We start from the raw sequence: 16,282 nt of genomic DNA on the forward strand, positions 1-16,282 counted from the left end.
GGTGGATGTGAGAGGTGGCATTCAGATTTTTGCGAATAAAGTTAGGTGATAACTTCGTTAATAATAATTGATTTATGCTCCTTCTCAAATATGCCCGGAACATTAATAAAAAAAATAAAATATTTAAAAATTCCAAAAAATTTTATTTTTTTTCTACTTTTTTTGCTTATAACTTAAAAACTATTCATTTTAGAACAAAGTCCTATAGGAATAAAACAAAGATAATTAAATTTTCTATCAGATGCGATTGGTTAAAAATGTCTTAATTTATCACCCTTGCTTCAAAATAGCAATAAATATAAAATAAGGGGGCAAAACAAGCCTGTCCTTCTTCAATGATTTTCCATCACTTAGGTTACACTTGGAACCTTCCTAATTCGCTTAGAAATTTTTGTAATGTGCTAAAACCGTACACCAAATTTCATTAAAATTGACTTACTAGATTTTGCATAATAACTTTGCCATCTAAACTTTTTTTTAAAAATTAAAAATTTTTAAAATCTTGCACAACAAAAACCAGAACATACAAAGATTTGTCAATTTTTTTACATATAAAGAAGTACTCCACCTATCTAATGCACTTTACAGAATTGAAATCGGATTATTTAAGCAGCCTCGGCAATATTTTAAAGTTATAAACAATTTTTTGGCTTATAAACAAATTAGTGCTGTGGCCAGGAGGGGGTGCTACGGGCTCCTTTATTTAGATGGACTTACCCAAGTTTTTTTATGTATTTTGACCCGTAGAACACGAATTTTTTGGGTAACAGTTGATACGGATGTCGATAAGATTGTTATAAACAAAGAACTTCAGGAATTACATAAAATCGATTTTTCGCAAAATAAAACATTTTTTTTGTATTTCTTGGATAATTCTAAGCAAAAAATGTTCTTAGAAGTTTTTTCGTGGGATGCATAGTTTTCGAGATAAACGCGGTGGAACTTTAAAAAAATCGAGAAATTGCAATTTTTGAACGCGAATAACGTTTGATTAAAAAATAAAATAGCAATTCTGCTGACAGGATTTGAAAGTTTAAGTCAAATTATACCGGTTTTAATTATTTGCATTGCTATAAATTATTTTTTTTTTATTATTAAACAAAGCTATTTGTTTATAAGCCAAAAAATTGTTTATAAATTTAAAACATTGCTGGGGCCCCTTAAATAATCCGATTTTAATTCTGTAAAGTGTATTAGATAAAATTGGAAATAAATCCTTTGTAAAAGGTATACAAATTTTTTTTATTAAAAATCCCTTAAAAGGGCTACATCACAACAAAACGTTTTCGATTTTTTAAAAAAATCATCATCAGTGTTCGATCTAAAAATAAGTATAACCGATTTAATGAATATAAAGTTATTATTTAAATATTGACAAAGGTTAGAGCAAGTTGGTTATACTTACAAACTGGATGCTAGCTGAGCCACAAAAGAAAAATATTTGGGTAAAAACCCTTTACATAAAATATAGATGCCTTAAAAGTGCATACTTCAGTAAAAAGGCCTGTGATGGTCACATGGCAAACAGGATAATGCCCTAAGGTAAGGTATACAGGTTTCCCAACACGTGGGATCCAAATTGAGTTGATCACATTTCAATGACTTAATGGCAACTGAATGCAAAATGAGTGATGTTTCTGAAAGGTGTCAAAAGACAGATGGACAACGTGACGTGGAATTTACCCTGTATTCCGACAGCCAACTAATTGTTAGTAAAATATTTAATGAAAATTTACCTAGTAATAACAAACATCAACAAAGTTGTGGCTATAATTACATTTAAGTAAGTACTTTGAATATGTAAGATGAACGTGAAGTATGAAATGATTTTTATAATGAGAAATAGCCAGAATCTATGCAGCCATCTATACATGTTCCTATTCAAATTGAACTAAGTCCAACTGTGCTGTTGAAAATTTGATTTACTATGAATTAAAAGGAGTGTTTGGTTTAATTGTACCAATGGCAGAGTAAATTAGAGAGTCTATAGTAAATGGAAGTCTGATATTAAAGTAGTGTTGAAATTAAGATAAGTTGTATGAGTCACAGGAGGAAACTGATATGATATAATGATATGTGAATTAATTGGTTAAGGTACCTGAGTGTTGATATTGGAAGTGAAGAAGAATATCAAATGAACTAATAACCTGGCAAAAGTATGAGGTCCTTTTATGTAACATAGCATCTAGGACTAAACATGTTTATGAAATAGGGATTTTTTCTATTTTTTATTTTTTATACCAAGTTATCGAGTTGAATTGAAAAGGTTTAAAACTGGATGGATGTATGTAGGTGTATTGGAAAACAAGCAATATGTGTAAAATTAGAAGGTAGTGAATAATTTGTGATGTGACAATAATTTTTCCACCTACCTCTACCGAAAGTATACTTTTCCGGACCTGATTGTAGGGAGCAAAGTTGTACTTTTCCTCCCTAGGGAGGAAAATATTTTTCCTCCCTAGGGAGGAAAAGTAAAAGTGACGTCATGGTATTTCATTCATGAAATATAACTTATTGACGCCCGGTACATACATATTTTCTATTATACAAGTATCTATACATTTTAACGTTTATTTAAAAACACTCTGTATTTTGCAGAATGGCAAAAAAACAGTAAATTGTTATTCTGATTTAACAATGTTTACATTAATAATTTGACTTATATTTGACAGTTGACCGTTATATTGTACCTACTTGTTAGTTTTAGTTCTATAATAAATTTTGTTGGTTAGTTACATAAATAAATTAAGTAAAAATGAAAAAATTACTTGTTATTTGAGGAAGGTGGAAAAACCATATGTATAACATGGGAGTAAAGTGCCTTTTCCTCCCTTGAATGATTACTGCCCTCCGCTATGCGTCGGGCAGTAAACTTCATTCTCGGGAGGAAAAGTAGCACTTTCCTCCCTTGTTATACAAATAGCTATTACACATATTGCTTGTTTTCCAATACACCTACATACATCCATCCAGTTTTAAATCTTTTCAATTCAACTCGATAACTTGGTATAAAAAATAAAAAATAGAAAAAATCCCTATTTCATAAACATGTTTAGTCCTATATGCTATGTTACATAAAAGGACCTCATACTTTTGCCAGGTTATTAGTTCATTTGATATTCTTCTTCACTTCCAATATCAACACTCAGGTACCTTAACCAATTAATTCACATATCATTATATCATATCAGTTTCCTCCTGTGACTCATACAACTTATCTTAATTTCAACACTACTTTAATATCAGACTTCCATTTACTATAGACTCTCTAATTTACTCTGCCATTGGTACAATTAAACCAAACACTCCTTTTAATTCATAGTAAATTAAATTTTCAACAGCACAGTTGGACTTACTTCAATTTGAATAGGAACATGTATAGATGGCTGCATAGATTCTGGCTATTTCTCATTATAAAAATCATTTCATACTTCACGTTCATCTTACATATTCAAAGTACTTACTTAAATGTAATTATAGCCACAACTTTGTTGATGTTTGTTATTACTAGGTAAATTTTCATTAAATATTTTACTAACAATTAGTTGGCTGTCGGAATACAGGGTAAATTCCACGTCACGTTGTCCATCTGTCTTTTGACAGCTTTCAGAAACATCACTCATTTTGCATTCAGTTGCCATTAAGTCATTGAAATGTGATTAACTCAATTTGGATCCCACGTGTTGGGAAACCTGTATACCTTACCTTAGGGCATTATCCTGTTTGCCATGTGACCATCACAGGCCTTTTTACTGAAGTATGCACTTTTAAGGCATCTATTTTTTATGTAAAGGGTTTTTACCCAAATATTTTTCTTTTGTGGCTCAGCTAGCATCCAGTTTGTAAGTAGTCTTGCTCTAACCTTTGTCAATATTTAAATAATAACTTTATATCCATTAAATCGGTTATACTTATTTTTAGATCGAACACTGATGATGATTTTTTTAAAAAATCGAAAACGTTTTGTTGTGATGTAGCCCTTTTAAGGGATTTTTAATAAAAAACATTTTTATACCTTTTACAAAGGATTTCTTTCCAATTTTGTGATTGATGGTATACAGCCAACTACAGGAAAACCTTTTTCTTTTCCTTGTGGATTTTGTATTAGATAGGTAGAGCACCTCTTATAAGTAAAAAAATCTCGCCAACTTCTAAATGGTCTACTTTTTGTTCAGAAAGATTTTAAAAAATTTGAACTTTTTTAAAAACATTTAGATTGCAAATTTATTATGCAAAATTTATTAGGTCGATTTTAATGAAATTTGGTACACGATTTAAGTATGTTACAAATAATTTCCTAAGCGAATTACTAAGGTTCTAAGTGCCACCAAAGTGCTTAAAAAATATTGAATAACAACAGACTTATTTTGCCCCCTTATTTTGTATTTATTGCTATATTGCAGAAAAGGTAATACCTTAAGACATTTTTTACCAGTCGTATATCATACAAAATTCAATTATCTTTATTTTATTTTTGTACGACTTTGTTCCAAAACGAATCGTTTTAAAGTTATAAGCAAAGAAAGCAGAAAAAAATCGATGTTTTTCGAAATTTGTAAATATTTTAATTTTTTTATTAATGTTCCGGGCATATTTGAGAAGGAGCATAAGTCAATTATTATTAGTGAAGGTGTCACCTAACTTTATCTGCAAAAATCCGAATGCCACCTCTCACATCCAAAAATAGACGTTTTTTCGCAGATCCTTACTGGTCTACAACCCCGTTACAATAACATAAACACTTATAAAAAACAAAATATTATTTACTTACCTTTACCGGTTTTGTGCTTAAAATACACAGCCATCTTATAACGTATTCTATTGCAAACTATGCGCGAATTCGTTAAATGATTTCAGTTACTCTGATAATACACGATAGACACAACATATTGATATATTATCATCTTTCCCAGTAAAAATATGTTTATTTTGATATTGGTACCCACATAAAAATGAGCTCACGATCGTGTCAGCCGGTCACGAAAGGGATATTGAGCTTGGCTGGTTAATTAATCAAAATGAACAGCAGTGGAATAAAATAGAATTGTACATATAAAATATATAGACGCTAGACCGCAGATCAGAGAAATGTGGTCGGTCTTGTGCCCTTCTCTTCGAACCCGAAGGATGCACCACTTTACTCAGAGAAAGCTGCTTTGGAGTGGTCTCACCTAGTTCTTAGAAAGTGTGCACTTGACAAAAGCGTAGTAAATTATGTTTGAAAACTGCAGAGCGTACACCATAGTGAGATACATTCGATCTAAAAACGTTTTATTTCAATTGCTCGGGTTCAAAATTATTGGTTTCTGGGTGGATTATGAGTTAGCCACGGTAGGCGAGCCCAAGCGGGGATTTTCGCAGTTACTCGAGCGCGTCAGATTATCATATGGGGAGAAACCTGGTGCCCTGCAAGGTGTACCTCTACCATAATATTAGCTCTTAACACCGGGGAGTTCGTTAAGGGAGGCCCGAAAAAAAAATCTATCCTTAAAAATACCTACTCGAAATTGTCAGATTAAGATAAGGTAAGTTAAGGACTTGCAAAACAGTGTATATTTAAAAAATCTGACGATTTGAGCGGGGCGTAAGGAAATATGCGAGTTAAAAAGTTTCACAAAAAGAAGCGAATAATTCGCGAAATGAACGATCGAAAAACTAAAAAATACGTGTTCAATATTTTTCAAAAATCTATTGAATGATCCCCCACGGAGAGGGTGGGGGGTAAATTTAAAATTTTAAATACAAATCCCGCGATATTTCGCAAAATAAACATTAGATCGAAAAAATGCAAAATACACTTAATCAATATTTTTGAAAAATCTATCGAATGGTACCAAACACGACCCCCCACGGAGGTGGGGTCAAAATTTTATTCCAGATTACGTAAAAATAAGCAACTTTTATTTGAAACATTTTTTCGAGTTATGGATAGATAGCGCTATAATCTAAAAAATCGATTGTTGGAAATGGAAAATTAAATTAAAAATGGAAAGTCCCCACTAAAATGGAAAACTTTACTTAACTTTTTTTGGTTTTAGGACCTACTCTTCACAACTCAGTAGGTCCCCAAAGCGCTCGAGTGACTGCACATTGCACATTTAGCATACTTCGCTCCCCTACTACCAGTTTCATAGAGAGAAATAATGTAAAAATATGAAAGTAGATTTTAAATAAGTAGTTAAAATATAATAATACAAGATCATGTTATGTTATAAATGAACATTAAAGATAAAATATTTAAGTAAGAAATATAAAATAAAATAGTAAGAACAATAAAACAAAATATTTAAACAAATACTAAATACTCTTCCAAACAATGATATAGGTTCTTTACTTTATTGGGATTTATTGATTTTTTAAACCACATCAACACCTACGGTTATTAGCAGGGTGTTTCATTAAATGCTTTTTTACACATAACATATATAGGGTGAGGCAGATAACTGGCCTATTAGAAATATCTCGAGCACTAAAGGCAACATAATCACGAAAATTTGAATAAGGGGGTTTTGAAGAGTCATCTATTTAATGAAAATATTTTCATCTCTTTGCAACTTCCGGTTATACCGGAAGTTGCTTATAACTTCCTTTTTTTAAATGGGACACCCTGTATATTTTTACATTTTTGGATTCTCCTCAATATCTTCTTTCTTAAAATATGAGGTTTTGTAATATTATACAGGGTATTTTAAAAGATATTTACGTTTTTTTTATTAATTTCGTAGCAATATTCACACCCTGTAGAATTGTAATAGTTTGAAATTAAAAACTCTGCTTACGTTCAAGTGATTTTTAATATAGTCTACTATTGTTAAGAATCATTAGTATAGCTAATTTTGAAATTTTAGTATACAGGGTTAGTCGAGACTCGGAATGAATATTTTCTGAGTTTTCTTAAATGGAACACCCTGTATTTTAGTATTGTAATGAAATGATATTTCATGGTACTTTTTTATTTTGTAATACTAATTGCTTTAATTTGTGAGTTATTGGTGATTCAAGGTAAACATTAATTGCAACAAAAAATACGTAAAATTTTATTAAGTTGGCCGTGAAAAATTCAATCACAAATAATTTTTCAGAAATAAATACATATTAATCCAGACTGATCCTTAAAATTACGAATAATGGTTTAGCTATCAAAATACCTACGTAGTTAAGATTGTTGGTGCGATTAACAATTAAGCACAAATTAAAGTAGTTAGGAATAGGGAATGCTTAAGAAATATAAAGTACCATAAAATATCATTTCATTACAATACTAAAATACAGGGTGTTCCATTTAAGAAAACTCAGAAAATACTCATTCCGAGTTTCGACCAACCCTGTATACTAAAATTAAAAATTTACCTATACTAATGATTCTTAACAATATTAGACTATCTTAAAAGTCATTTGAACGTATGTAAGTAGAGTTTTAGATGTCAAACCACTACAATTCTACAGGGTGTGAATGTTCGTACGAAATTAATAAAAAAAAAACGTAATTATCTTTTAAAATACCCTGTATAACATTAGAAACCCTCATATTTTAAGAAAGAAGACATCGAAGAGAATCCAAAAATGTAAAAATATACAGGGTGTCCCATTTAAAAAAACGAAGTTATAAGCAACTTCCGGTATAACCGGAAGTAGCAAATAGATGAAAATATTTTCATTAAATAGATGACTCTTCAAAACCCCCTAATTCAAATTTTCATGATTATGTTGCCTTTAGTTCTCGAGATATTTCTAATAGGCCCTTTATTTGCCTCACCCTGTATATTTACATAGCAGTCGCTTTCTTCAGTGAGGGAAGATTCATATGTTAAGATTTATTTTCGTTATAATTCTTAACTATTACACGGCGTGGAAGCTTGGACGTTAACAGTCAGCTCGTTGCGACGTTTAGAGAGTTTTGAGATGTGGTCATTTCGTCGTATGCTGAAAATTTTAGCTGAAGTTTTAAGGCGCATGAATAGAGAACGTGAATTCACAGAAATTGTCAAGAAACGTAAAACATCTTATCTTGGACATATATATTTAGACACGACAGGTATAACTTCAACTTATTATAGAACGGAAAATATAAGGAAGACGCTACCCGATAGACGATAAATGACCTGGCTGCGCAACATCAAAAAATGGACAGGATTAGACTTTCAAAGTCTAATAAGAAAAGCCCAAAATAGAGAAGACTTTGCAGAAGTCATCACCAACCTAAAGAAGAAGAAGATAATTATTCTTAACCATTTTTGATAAGGTGAATCTGTTGTCATTAAAATCATCTGTATGTTTTTGGCTATGGCTTCAGGAAATTTTGATCCCATTTCATTTATAACGAAGTCGCATAATTCAGTGACTTTTAGCGTAAGCGGCTTCGACATCTAAAGTCTTTTTCCTTTTTTGGATGCGGATTTTTTTGGAGCTATAAAAGTTTCATTTAGGTTTTTAGTTTCTGTTTGCTTGTTTTAGTAATATTGGTGTTTAGTGTAGTTGTTGGGATATCAGCAGAAGTAGGGTTCGGGCAGTTGGTTTTATCATCTAAAATGTTTCTTGCTGAATCATTAAAAGTCGTCCACGTCGTGGTTGAACGTCGGTGCGGGAGCTCAGAAAGGGACGTCTTCTGGTGTCGATTCGAAGAAGAAACAACGACCTGCTACTGGTGTTTTTTCTGATGCTAATGTGACGTTTAGAAAGTGAGTTTTTAGTTTTTTGGTTATTTTTTTTAGTATTTGGCAATTCTAGGTCGATTCTGGATAAGGCTATAGGTTACTGGCACTTAATATAAATATAGACTTGAACAGATATTGATTTGTTTACAAATCAAAGTGAAATATCAATTACTAATTTATCTCAAATCGTAAGTTATTTTTTTATTAATGATATCTTTGTTATGCTTTATTCCGGGTTTTTTTATTAAAAAACATAACAAAATTGAATTCAAGTCGGGCCAACTCTTATCTTAGTTGGTCCGACTGCCTCATAATACCAGCACGTGCACGGTGGTAACTTGAAGCAAAGATGAAGACGCACATTTGATCATTAGGGGAGTGCATATAGATTTTCACTTCGGAAAAAATCAAACAAGATACAACTTTTTTTGTAATTTCATTAAGAAATGTTTAAGAAATAACATATCAAAAAGTTCTACTCGAGAAGTGGGTGCTTCATTTTTTATTAAAAAAAAAGAACGTGTGTGTACTTTTGTACGCACGTAAGAAGTTATACTTCTATTATATGATGATATGATTATAAACGAAATTAATATACTTTTTATTTATATTTTATTTAAATATTAAACTAATTTATACTTACTACTTCTCAAACATTTTTATTAAAACAGTGCCAAAAATTAAAATAATAAAAGAATAAAACACACACAAACACATTAAAAATGCCACAAATGATTTCTGAACATTAATTGTCGGAAATTTTTTTAACTAAATACGTATTTTCTGAAAATAAAATTATATAATAAATATACTTACAATTATAAAATGTATAAAAAAAATAAAAAAATAAAAGTTTCTATTGGGATTCGAACCAACTTACCAGCGCTCCTGTTATTGGCGTTGAATTGGGGTTCACTCGCATTAAACGCTTCGCCATGGAGACAGTGTGTCCATTATGTGCGAAGATCGACTAACTAAACGGATTAAACTTTTTGACATTTTTGAATTATGTAAATCAAATTATTTTGATTTTGAATTGAAATGATTTAGAATTGAAAAAATACAACAAACCATAGAGTAAGAAAACAATATATTAGGTGAATATTGATAGAAATTTTGATGGTAATCAAATTATGTAAATAAAAGTATTACATACTATGTATCAATATAACGACTAATAAATTTCGCAATCACTTGCATCGTGCTATGTTCAAATATCATAACAAAATTTGATCAACTATTTTTAAAACACTTACCAGTGTAAGATTCTTTAGCTTTGAATAAGCGAGATCGTAGATCGTCCCGGTTGATTGTTGCTATCCACAGTTCTCTACGCTTTCGAGCCAATAGGTTATTTATCAGTAATTTTGCGGCACTCATACTAGTCACAGTTTGATGGGCTTTCACATTGGCATGCAACAATCATCTCTTCTATGTTAATAAGTCCAAAAATATAATATGAAAACTATTTAAAAAGGCAGTATAACCATTAACTAACTTTTTGTTTGTTGTTTCTCTTCCTACAAATTTTAAAACGCAACAACCAAACCACAGTCTCACAGCTGATATATTGGATAATTTTTGTCATGTCATTTGAACATCCAATCAGAACAAAGTTGTAATGCGACTGCGCCGGGATCAAAGGTTTTAATCCTATTAAAATTCACCCTCATATCGCGCGTAAAGAAGTATAACTTCAAAAATGAACTGCGAAATTAGATGTTTTTTTGAATAACTCCGAAAATATAAATTTTAGAAAAAAACTGACTTGACCATTGAAAAATTCAGAAAATTTTACAAAAAAAACCTTATATAAAGAATTTTCTAAAATTAAATCTGTATCTTCTATATTTTTTTATTTATAACGCTAAAGTCACCCTTCTCACAAACATTGGCGCACTGTAAACTAACATACGGCGAAGTACACGGTTGAGTTATTTTAATGTAATTCTTTAACTAATGGATCAAATGAAATTTTACAAATTGAACATGAAAGAAGGATAATTAAGCTATCTTATGGTTATAATAGAAAGAAATAAAATGTATGGGGATAAGTACGGTGTGGGCGGAAATTAAGCCTTACATGAATTTTGTTTAAAAATGATTTAAAAATGTGTAACTAATACAATTTTTCTTATAAGACTCTCAATTTTGCACAACTTACCATTCAAGCATCTTACTAAATGATGTTTCATTCAAAAAAAATCTCAAAAATTTCATTTAAATGATATGACGTCTCAAAAAATGTAATTTTTGAAATCTTCGTAGTTTTATAGAATTACCACCACTTTAAGACGGTATTACTCAAGTTTGAACAGATCTATTACAATTTTAGAAGTGCTTTTTTAAAGCTTAGGATGTAATCTTTAAAATGCATTAAATTATTTTACTTTATAAATGAAATAAACTATTTCTTTTTAAGAAAATTCAGAAAGATAACAAAAATGTAATACAAAAACCGAAAATTACCAGCTAAAAAATGTTTATACAAAGTACTTTTTTCTGTAAAACTTACCTAAAATATTTTAATAATAAGCTTCAACAATAATAAATGATCAGCAAATAAATTTTTTTTAGCTCTTATACAGTATGTGTGCGTAACTTGGAACCTATTGATAACTTCTTTATTATCAGTTTTACGAAAAAAAGTTATTCTTTATAAAATACTCTGCATCGTATATAATCTAAGATGCAATCATCAAATATCAAATTTAATTAATGTTATACGAGGTATGGAAAAAAATATGAATTTCACTCAAGAGTAAAGTACCTTTACATTTCACAATATCGAAAATTGTTATTAAGAAAAGTTGTTTGGAATTAAAAAATTTGTTTTAGTGTTCAATTACATCCTTTTAATTAAAATATTGTGAATAATACAGGCACGTAACTCTTAAGAAAAATTCATATTTTTTACATACCTCGTATAAAATTAAAAAAGTTTGATATCTGATGGTTGTATCTTAGATTTTATACCAGGGAGAGCATTTTATGAAGAATAACTTTTTTTCGTAAAAGTGATAATAAAATAGTTGTAATCATAATTGTAATAAAATGATAAGTACGCGTAATTTGAGAAAAAATTGAAAAAAAATTTTTTCGATTAGAATGATGTAATTGTGTATTTAGACATAGTTTCTAATTTCAAACAACTTTTTATAATAGCTTTTTTTGATATTCTGCAATATAAAGGTACTTTACTCTTTAACGAAATTCGTATTTTTGACATAACTCGTATAAAATTGATAAAATTTGATATATGATGGTTCAGTTTTAGATTTTTGACTATCCAGCGCATTTTATTAAGAATAACTTTCTTTCGTAAAATTGATAATAAAAAAGTTTTCCATGTGGTTCCTAGCTACGCAAACACACTGTATAAGAGCTTTTGTAAAAGAATTTTCAAATTGCAATGCCATATTCGGATTCAGCATAATTAAAAACAAAATAGAAACATATTTGGTCAAAGTAAAATGATTTAACGATATTTTTAAAATTATTTATACAAAACAACTGTTATTGTTTAAACAATTAATAAACAATTAGCGGCCAAATCTGCGATTAGAACTTTTTACTTTAACATGAATTTACCGCTTGTTTTACCTATATGTAGATGAACTTGCGATGTGTACTGATCAGTACACGAAACGTCTTCTAATAAAGAGATAAAGTAGCTGATATCCTTTCTTTTATTCTTCAACCTTTGACCGAAAACCCTCCACTATCAAAGTAAACTACATTTAGTATTGAAATAAACTGTCGTACTCCCTTTCCAATATATAATTATAATTTTTTATTTAATTTATAGATTTCAAATTAGTTATAAATAAAATCATTGTTTATCCAATAATAATAGAACAAAAGCAGTCACTGAAACTTATCGTTCCGGAACAACAATTTATTCTTGGAACTAGACGATCGTTGAAGGTGCCTTTAAGATAATGTCGACTCCACTAAAATTAGAAAAATATCTGATAGTTACTACAATTAATTGAAATTTTGTTAAAACAAACGGAAGCATAACAACAACAGTTCAAGTAGGTCAATACACACAAGCACAAGTAAACAATAAAAAGTGCGTATTTTGCGGAAGATTAGAAACTATATAAATAAAAATCACTGATATTGTTGTGATTTTACTAAATTTATTAATTACTTTAACACTTATAATTTCTAAAGAATTTTAATACATACTTAATTTATTAGTTTTTATTTTAATTTATTTACATTCACACTGAAAAAATATGTAATTCATGTACCTTTATCGCCCGACAATATTATTCGAATATCATCTCGCGTTGTCTACAACCTGAATGAATTCGTTCATTACAAATTCTCTATTTATATAGTTTCATTCGTTCTGGAACAATTGTGATGTCCGTTCATCGTATAATCTTATTTTGTCTAAAGTCCAAAAACATCTGTCTGTACATCTGTCAAACTGGTAGAACCTTTGGCAAACGCATAGCGAACACAAAATGATTTTTAATAATAGAAAAACAGATTCTACCTAGGCACTTCATCTTCTTGATTATAATCATTCTTTTGATGAACAGTATTAAATTCTTCATATTCAAAATAGAAGCCTTAAGCTATCTTTATTACAATCTATGGAAATTAATAAATTAAAAAATACTGATATAATTCTGAATGATCAACTTGAGACAAATAGCTCCCCACTCCTCAACCTATTCGGTTAGAGACTTCAATAGGGTAGACGCATATTAAAAAACACATCACTTGAGAAAAGCACTCTGCCGAAATAGCTGTAGTGACAATAATTTATAATAAATTATGTGGAAATATTGAAAAGAAAAGTTTTCAGTGTTTTTTTGTTAGCGAAAATGGTTAATTTAAATTCTTAAATAAATTGTCAATTGAAATTGTCAAATTGACTGTTATTGAAGAAAATTGTAAAAATTAGATGTTGCTCCACAATATTGATATGATATGCAATTATTAAAGTGAATTTAATTAATTGTATTTTGCTTGTAGCACTGCATTTTATTTAATATTAATTAATTAATTTTCATTACTACATACACTTTCTTCTTATTCTTTTTTTTTGGGCTATGGCCTTGACAGTTATCCAGCAACCAAGACTAATATATAATTGGCCAATATAATTATTAAAAGTGCTAAAAATGTTGCTGAGCTATGAAACCAGGTGTCGCTCTTCCGAACTTGCACGGTCCCAATGATTTGAAGATTAGAAACTATATAAATAAAAATCACTGATATTGTTGTGATTTTACTAAATTTATTAATTACTTTAACACTTATAATTTCTAAAGAATTTTAATACATACTTAATTTATTAGTTTTTATTTTAATTTATTTACATTCACACTGAAAAAATATGTAATTCATGTACCTTTATCGCCCGACAATATTATTCGAATATCATCTCGCGTTGTCTACAACCTGAATGAATTCGTTCATTACAATTCTCTATTTATATAGTTTCATTCGTTCTGGAACAATTGTGATGTCCGTTCATCGTATAATCTTATTTTGTCTAAAGTCCAAAAACATCTGTCTGTACATCTGTCAAACTGGTAGAACCTTTGGCAAACGCATAGCGAACACAAAATGATTTTTAATAATAGAAAAACAGATTCTACCTAGGCACTTCATCTTCTTGATCATAATCATTCTTTTGATGAACAGTATTAAATTCTTCATATTCAAAATAAAAGCCTTAAGCTATCTTTATTACAATCTATGGAAATTAATAAATTAAAAAATACTGATATAATTCTGAATGATCAACTTGAGACAAACAGCTCCTCACTCCTCAACCTATTCGGTTAGAGACTTCAAAAGGGTAGACGCATATTAAAAAACACATCACTTGAGAAAAGCACTCTGCCGAAATAGCTGTAGTGACAATAATTTATAATAAATTATGCGGAAATATTGAAAAGAAAAGTTTTCAGTGTTTTTTTGTTAGCGAAAATGGTTAATTTAAATTCTTAAATAAATTGTCAATTGAAATTGTCAAATTGACTGTTATTGAAGAAAATTGTAAAAATTAGATGTTGCTCCACAATATTGATATGATATGCAATTATTAAAGTGAATTTAATTAATTGTATTTTGCTTGTAGCACTGCATTTTATTTAATATTAATTAATTAATTTTCATTACTACATACACTTTCTTCTTATTCTTTTTTTTTTGGACTATGGCCTTGACAGTTATCTAGCAACCAAGACTAATATATAATTGGCCAATATAATTTTAAAAGTGCTAAAAATGTTGCTGAGCTATGAAACCAGGTGTCGCTCTTCCGAACTTGCACGGTCACAATGATGTGAAGTAAAACCAGCCAAAGAAAACGTCTTTACAGTATCGTCATCTCAAGCGATACGACGCTGTGTATTTTGGGGAAGAAAAAAATTGATTATCCATTATCAGATACAAAAAATATACAATATTACGTTACAGAGATGTTCGATCTGATTTAACGTACTCCTTTTTATCACCAATCTTTGCGAGAATCATAATGGGAAGGATTCTGCATCTGTGTTCATTTGTCTGGGAACATTACAGATATGTTCCTCGTATTCTTCTTCTTCTACGACACTACAGCCCAAATTGAGCCCTGGCCCCCTTTATTTTTAACCTCCACCCTTGTTTGTCTGTGGCTGCTCTTCTCCATACTCGGGCTCCTAAAAGTGCTTGTGCGTCGCTGTTTATTGTGTTTTTCCAGCGCTTTCTTGGCTTTCCAACCTCTCTCTTTCCCTGCATTCTCGAGTGCTCTTTTTGGTAGCCTATCCTCTCCCATTCTTATCACATGTCTGGCCCATGGCAATCTTTATATTCTAATGAAGTCTGACAGGGATATTTCCTTATAAAGTTGATAAAGCTCGTTGTTGTATCGACTTCTGAAGATTCCGTTTTCCCTAACAGGTCCTAGTATTCTCTTCAGTACTTTCCTTTCGAATGTGTCGAGTTTGTTTTTGGATGTTTCTTTCATGACCCATGCTTCACTGCCATATTGTCGAATTAAGGTTTTATATATTCTCATCTTTTTTTTCGGTGGACACTTTTAGACCGAAATGTATGGGAGAGGGCAAAATAAGCTGTGTTTGCCTGAATTATTGTCTTCCGTTTTTCTCCATATTCTTATCCGCAAATATATTATATTTCTACTCTCAGGTATGCAAACTTTCCAACAGTTACAATGTCATCGTCATGTATAATGTTTAACGGGACTATATTTCTTCTCGTATGTACCATTAGTTTTGTTTTTTCTTTGTTAATTTCCAGACCTAGCCTTTTCGTTTGCGTTTTTAACTCTGCGTATGTTTCCTATGCTCCTGTTGATGTTCTAATCATAATATTAATATCATCGGCATAAGCGGCCAGTTGAACAGTTCTGTTGGTCAGTAGGTTTCCTCGTCCAGTTTGCATTTGCCTAACCACATATTCCAGTGCCAGGTTAAACAATGTTGGGGCAAGCCCATCTCCCTGCTTTAGTCCCTGCGAAATTTTGAAAAAGTCTGTCCGGTGGTTTTGTATTCGTACACATGCCTCAGTTTCATCCATTGTGGCTTTAATGAGTCTAATTAGCTTGTGTGGTATTGCCAATTCAGCCAATATATTGTAGAGTTTCTTCCTTT

The 16,282-nt window shown here is 30.4% G+C and overlaps 1 protein-coding gene across 4 annotated transcripts in view; it reads left to right on the forward strand.

Annotated features, from left to right (window-relative positions):
• Nucleotides 1-16,282, forward strand: part of LOC114328697 (centromere-associated protein E) — a 419,952-nt gene that overhangs the window by 148,632 nt on the left and 255,038 nt on the right. The window lies entirely within an intron of this gene.

This window comes from Diabrotica virgifera, chromosome 7, assembly GCF_917563875.1.
Source record: "Diabrotica virgifera virgifera chromosome 7, PGI_DIABVI_V3a".
In the NCBI taxonomy this organism is placed as follows: domain Eukaryota; kingdom Metazoa; phylum Arthropoda; class Insecta; order Coleoptera; family Chrysomelidae; genus Diabrotica; species Diabrotica virgifera.